The sequence below is a fragment of the Rousettus aegyptiacus genome, unplaced genomic scaffold (assembly GCF_014176215.1).
Source record: "Rousettus aegyptiacus isolate mRouAeg1 unplaced genomic scaffold, mRouAeg1.p scaffold_m13_p_8, whole genome shotgun sequence".
NCBI classification, from domain to species: Eukaryota; Metazoa; Chordata; class Mammalia; order Chiroptera; family Pteropodidae; genus Rousettus; species Rousettus aegyptiacus.
Window position 1 is genome coordinate 70759769 of NW_023416311.1, and position 5910 is coordinate 70765678.

Here is a 5910-nt window from a genome sequence, read left to right on the forward strand (position 1 = left end):
TTTAAACAGCACAAACAAATTATAAATACAAGGTATGTGGATACACACGTGTCTGCGTGCATGTGTGTGTGTGTGTGTGTATATATATATGCATACACACATACACAAATGCACTAGACCTTGATCTATTTAAAATCCATAGTGAGTCAAAGGTCAAATTGCATATGCTTTTCGCTGAGCAGATTTTCTAAATTGACGGATTTGATAACCCTAGTAAGACATTTAGTCTTTGAAAACTTTACAGAGGTGTCTTTTAAACAGTATGCTGCAGGAATCAGGGCATGAACCAGGGTCAGGACTGTCACGTGGGCAGGAGTTTATGTCTCGTTTATGTTCAGACCAGAGGGAGTTCCATGTTCATTACTATCATTGTCTTCCAAAGGAGAAATGTGCCACATGCACTATTTGGATATTCACAGACACCTCAGAATAAGAACTTAATTGTATTCATCGTTGTGTCTTTCACAGTATACCAGCATAGAATCTATTAAATAAATGCTTAACAAATGCTCATCTCCAAGTGAATGGAATGCTTTCTTACAAACCATTATATATTTAATTAAGGTGGATGAAAGTATATTTAGCTATGAAAAATATCATGGATCAGTAGAACTTTGGACAACAAAAGACCCTTGACTATTATCAAGTCCAGTCTTCTCATTTTATAGATTAGAAAGCTGAGGCTAAATAAGTTATCTGAGGTCACACAGCTAATCTGAACCAGAACCTAGCTCTTCTGACATCTAACCCAAGTGAATTTTTCCACTAACCCTCCCTGCCTCAAGAATCAGGAAGCATAAATAAAGAGCCTTAGGTGTTTACTCACACTTATATATAGTCTTCCTAACTCTTAATTATGGAGGAGAACTCAGCTGTTTTAATTACTACCTACAAAAGGACTTCACAATCCACTACAGTTGTTTTTTGGCAAGCCCCTGTGAAAGACAATTTGAGATCTAAGGCAAAGTGAGAAAGTTCTAATAAAAGCTTTTTATTTGTAGATTGGAAGTAAGTGCTCTGTGCCCAGGCTGTTGGCTTTCTCCTGACTTAAGGGTTGTCACTTTAATGCTTCAGCAAGCAGAAAATTGGAAAAAGCATCAATCACTCAGTCCTGCCAAGTGACACTCCCTCAAACCTAGGACAAATGTAATATTTTGTATGTTCAAAACAACTCAAAAACCACCTCAGCTTCATTTGCACCACAGGTTTTGAGGAAGCTATGACACAGTTATTTAACGTCTACCTCTTTGTGTGATCACTGTGGTCAATCAGATGGACCCCTAAGCCCCAAACAGCAAACAGCTAGGCAGGACTGACATCAGATGGCTGCTTTTGGGGAGGGTGGAGCAGTGACCAGAAAGCATTAAGGCTTAGCCAGGAAATTAGTGAGGTGCAAATTGCATGGTGGTGGCTGCAGGGCAAGAGGAAAATTGTAGGCCATTGCCTGGAGAGAGAGAGAAATAGCAGGGTGGTATTTTGGGGCCTGGCGACAGTGGGCCACCAGGCATCCTCATCGTTGCCTTACACACACACACACACACACACACACACACACACACACACACACACATTTTATGGAAATACAATATACAAACAGAAAAGTGCGCAAATCATGAAGCTTATGAACTTTTATAATCCTAATCGATAACCTGCACCCAGATCAAGAAAGAGAACACACCTTCCTGTCTGCCTCCAGTCACCCCTGCCCCTAGGATAACTGCTATTCTGATCTTTGTCTTTTAAATCGAAGCCAAGTGGCAACTGATGAGACAGTGTGGTGGAGTTTGTTCAGATTCTTCCCACAATTCTGGAGCTGCAAGCCCAGTCTGACAGCCTGCTGGGTCCTCGCTAGCCCAGTAGCACCTTTGGACCCTGACAGGGGCTGAGTAGGAAAGGAGGGCAGGGCCTCCAGGAGAGGAGGACTGAAGACAGGAAGGCGTAGCAAAGGGGGAGACAAGATCCCAGACCTGCCCCAGGCTCTTCCCGCCTGGCTGCAGAGCTAGCTTCTGCCCTGCCTAATGCTGGCGAAGGTGAGACACCAGTCTCCTCTCAGCGTCAGGTTCTCTGTCACACTTGACAGCTTTGGGTTGTTCACAGAAGACCTCTTCTGTTTCTTTTTTGGCGTTTTTGTGGGTTTTCTTTCATTGTAGGCTCTCCCAGTAGCCTTACAGCGGTCAGCCATTCTGGGGGAGGAGCATCGGCTGTTTTTCTCCACCGCCTTCCTGTTGGGCAGCAAGGTCAGGCCTGGCAGCTTCCCCACCGGTCCTTGTGGCCTGGAGTCATGACTGGTTGTGCTTAGTTTGCCACCTGGCTCCAGTGGACTGTTCTACCCCGAGTTAGACACTGTTGCCAAGGAGAATCAAGCATGTTTTAAATAGATTTTATGGTCTGGCTCTGAGTTTTGGCTTGAATTTCCTCCAGCATATAGTACTCTCAGTGCTTGAGTATATGCATTTGTACCTGTGAGGGAGAGCCCATTTCAATTTGGGCATCAAAAATAACAGCCAGATTCTTTTTATATTTTAGATGGAGTGGTAGAGAGATGCTGTCTGGGGGGATCTGTCCCAATCATAATTGTAACCTTGGCTTGGGTAAAGAAGTTTTCTTGTCTCCCTTGGCTTACCGTCATATACTTCTCAACTCACTGCAGTTCAGTTGGCCCTGGCCTCACCATGTTTCCCTTCTCATTAAAGGCACCCAAGACTTCTCAGATGTTAAGTGCAATAAAGACTTTTCAGTCCTAATCTTAAATTAGCCTAGTGGTGGCACTGGCACTGTTGGCCTCTCTGTCTACCACGACCTGCTAGTCTCCCTCTACTGCCAGGAGATCATGCCCTCAGGCTTTTCTCCTGCATTTCAAGTGCCTCGAGTTCAGTTTCTTCCATAGTCTCTTCCACTTCTCATGCTGATGTTGTGCCTTCCTAAGGTTCTGTCCTCAGCTCTCTCAGACCCTACACCCTTTTCCTGAGCAACAACATGCACCCATGTGGTTTCAACCTTAGATCTAGATCTCCAACCAGACTTATTGCCGTAAAAGTCCAGACTGACCCTTGGCTCTTGCACAGATGCTTTATAAGCATCTATAGCAACTGCTTTTAATTCTGGCAGCATATTAGAATCATGGCCACTTTTTAAAAAATACCCATGTGTTGGCTTTACCACCTGATCTATTGATTTAACTGATCTGAATGGGACCTAGAAATGATTATTTTTAAATCTCCCCAGGTAATTCTAATAAGCAGTCAGACATTAGGAAACTGAGGTACAAGGCATGTATTATGTAGAGAGCTAAAGTGCTTTGGACAGGAATCTTTTTGCATCCCCACAGTAGGCCCTCCCCCAGGAAAGTAAATCATAACTCTGGCCCTCATATTTTTTAAACCTCTTTATAGACATTAACTGATGACTCCATAGACCCACTGGGAATCAGAAGTGATCACTGGGCTGGAGGCAAAAAGAACTGAGGCTGAGAGAAAAGATGGATTTAGAAGACTAGCTCTCTATCCTTCTACCCACTTCCCAAACATAAAAACCACCCTAACCCTGCCTGAATTCTGGGGCTGGTTTGGGGTGTTTTTAAGACCTCAAGCATAAGACAAGAGTCGGGGTTGACTGGTGTGCTTCTAGGAGTGGTACTAGAAACCACTAGAGGATTCAGAATAACCCTGAACCTCACTCAGTTTCCCTATCAAAAGAAGGGTAGCAACTCTGACTTTTAGAGAAGGTGTGAAAAGTAAGAAATGAAGATGCTAAAATATTGTTGTTTGTATTCTAATTTAATCCAGAATTAAGTTTATTTACATGAGAGCCTTAAATAACCATAAAGTGTGTGCCTAGGAAGCAACTTTAGAGAGACTCCTGTCCAATCACTTTATTTTACAGGAGAAGAAACTGAGGCCCAGTAGTTAAGAGACTTGCCCAAGGGAGTAACATTGCCAGCCAGGTGTCAGGTTTCGTAGTTCAGTGCTCATTTCATTCCAGACTTCCACAGGGTCCATACCATACTCATGTGGCTTGACCCTCACACATCATCTTTCCAAACCCAGCACTCTGTCTGGGGCCCAGGGTTATTTGGTGACCTACCTTTTCCAAAGAAAACCAAAGCTATTCTTGTCCACTTCTCTGCATTCTGCATCCCTCTCTATTCAAGACCCTGAATGTAGGTGAAGTTCTCTGCCTGAGGATTTGAAATGTCCGTGACCTTCCTACCCTCCTACCCCGGCCTGCTGTACAGCCTTAGGGTATCTTTTCAGTGGGGTAAAATCTGGGAGGTGTAGGGAGAGGTACTAAAGTTAAAAGGGAATCAAACAAGTTGGATACTTGCTCTCTGGTACCAGAGAAATTTGTGTTTGACTCTGGGCTGACCTTTGACCAAATATAGATCTTTAAGCCTCAGCATTCTTACCTACAAAATGGGCATCATAATGGAATCTACTTTGTGCAGTTGTGAGAATTAAATGAGACAGTTTCTCTAAAGCATGGTTCTCAAATATGATTGCATATTGGAATTACCTGGGAAGGTTAAATACACACACACACACACACACACACACACACACACACACAGATGTCTGGGTCCTACCCCCTGGAAATTGTCATTTAATTGCTCCAGGCATCTGGATTTTAAAAATTCCCCCAAGCAATTCCAACTATGTTGCCAAGATGGAAAACATGGCTGTTAAAACAAGGGCTCAGCATAGCACCAGGCAAATGATCAACACTCAAATAATTACCTTCTCATAGGAGTACAATACTAATGATGAGTCAGAACTCCCTTCTCTACAAGAACCTCACAGCCCTCTTGAGGACCTTTCTTTTGGATTTTTTTCTGGCAGGGAACTTCCTCTCTCTCCCCATCCCCAGTTCTGCCGGGAAATCCCATCCTGAGTTTTTCTGGGCGGGTGACATCCTGCTCTGAGAGGTCAGTGGGGAAGTGAAAGGTGTCCTGACATCAGATGATTGTCAGCAGATGATTCCAGGCACCTCTTGGCTTTGTCTACCGAGAAAGATTGTTTAACCTCTCTGCGCTTTCCTCCTAAAAAATGGGAGGGAACTGTCATGTATTACACCCCCTAGAGGGGCTGGGCATTGTGCTAACCAGTTAGGACCGCGTACCTTCTCTAAGTAGGATGATCACTTCTGCCTTGAGAATTATTAGCTGCAAAGAGGAAAAGAGACAAAGGCCGCACGCAAAGAGCCTCGAGACAGGCCTGCCCGCAGGCTATAAATGGGAGGAGCAGTGCATAGCTGCAGATACCACCTTACAGAGATCGGCGCGGGGGGAATGGGGGTGGGGAGGGGGGCGCGGAGCGCGGGAAGGCGGAGGCGACTCTTTTGGCATGGTTTACCAACAGGTGGAAAACACAATCTCTAAACCGCCCCCTCCTGGCCAATTTCTGGAACGTTTCTCCACCCCAGCCCACCTTTCAGCTGCTCTCTGACTTGAGTTCGAATTCGCAGCGCAGGGATGTGGACACCAGTGAGCAGTACCCCGGTGCTGGCCAGCGTGGGACGTCCCGGGGTGCGCGCGGCGCGTCCACGAAAGGCGCACTTCTAGGTTAGGCGGAGCGCGGTTCCCGTCCCGAAGGGAAGGGCAGGCTGAGCCCCTCAAATTAAGTGAGCGCTGGACCAGCCTCCTGGCCAGACCCCTGCCCTCCTCTCTCAGCCTGGTGGGATCCCCGAGCTCTCGTGCGTCTAGTACTCAGAGGGCTACGCCGAGATCCCAGGCAGACGGCCCCTTCTTAAGGTTCCTTGAATGAGTCTCGGAGAAAACAAACTGCTGCCCTGGAGGTGGGGGATTGGGCGGCAGAGCAAACAGCTCAGCGCTCGTCGGGCCACACCACCCTTGGCCTTCGCTCCTGGCGGAGCGCAGAGTCCACGCTTCCCGCTCCTTGCCGGGTCGGCGCTGTG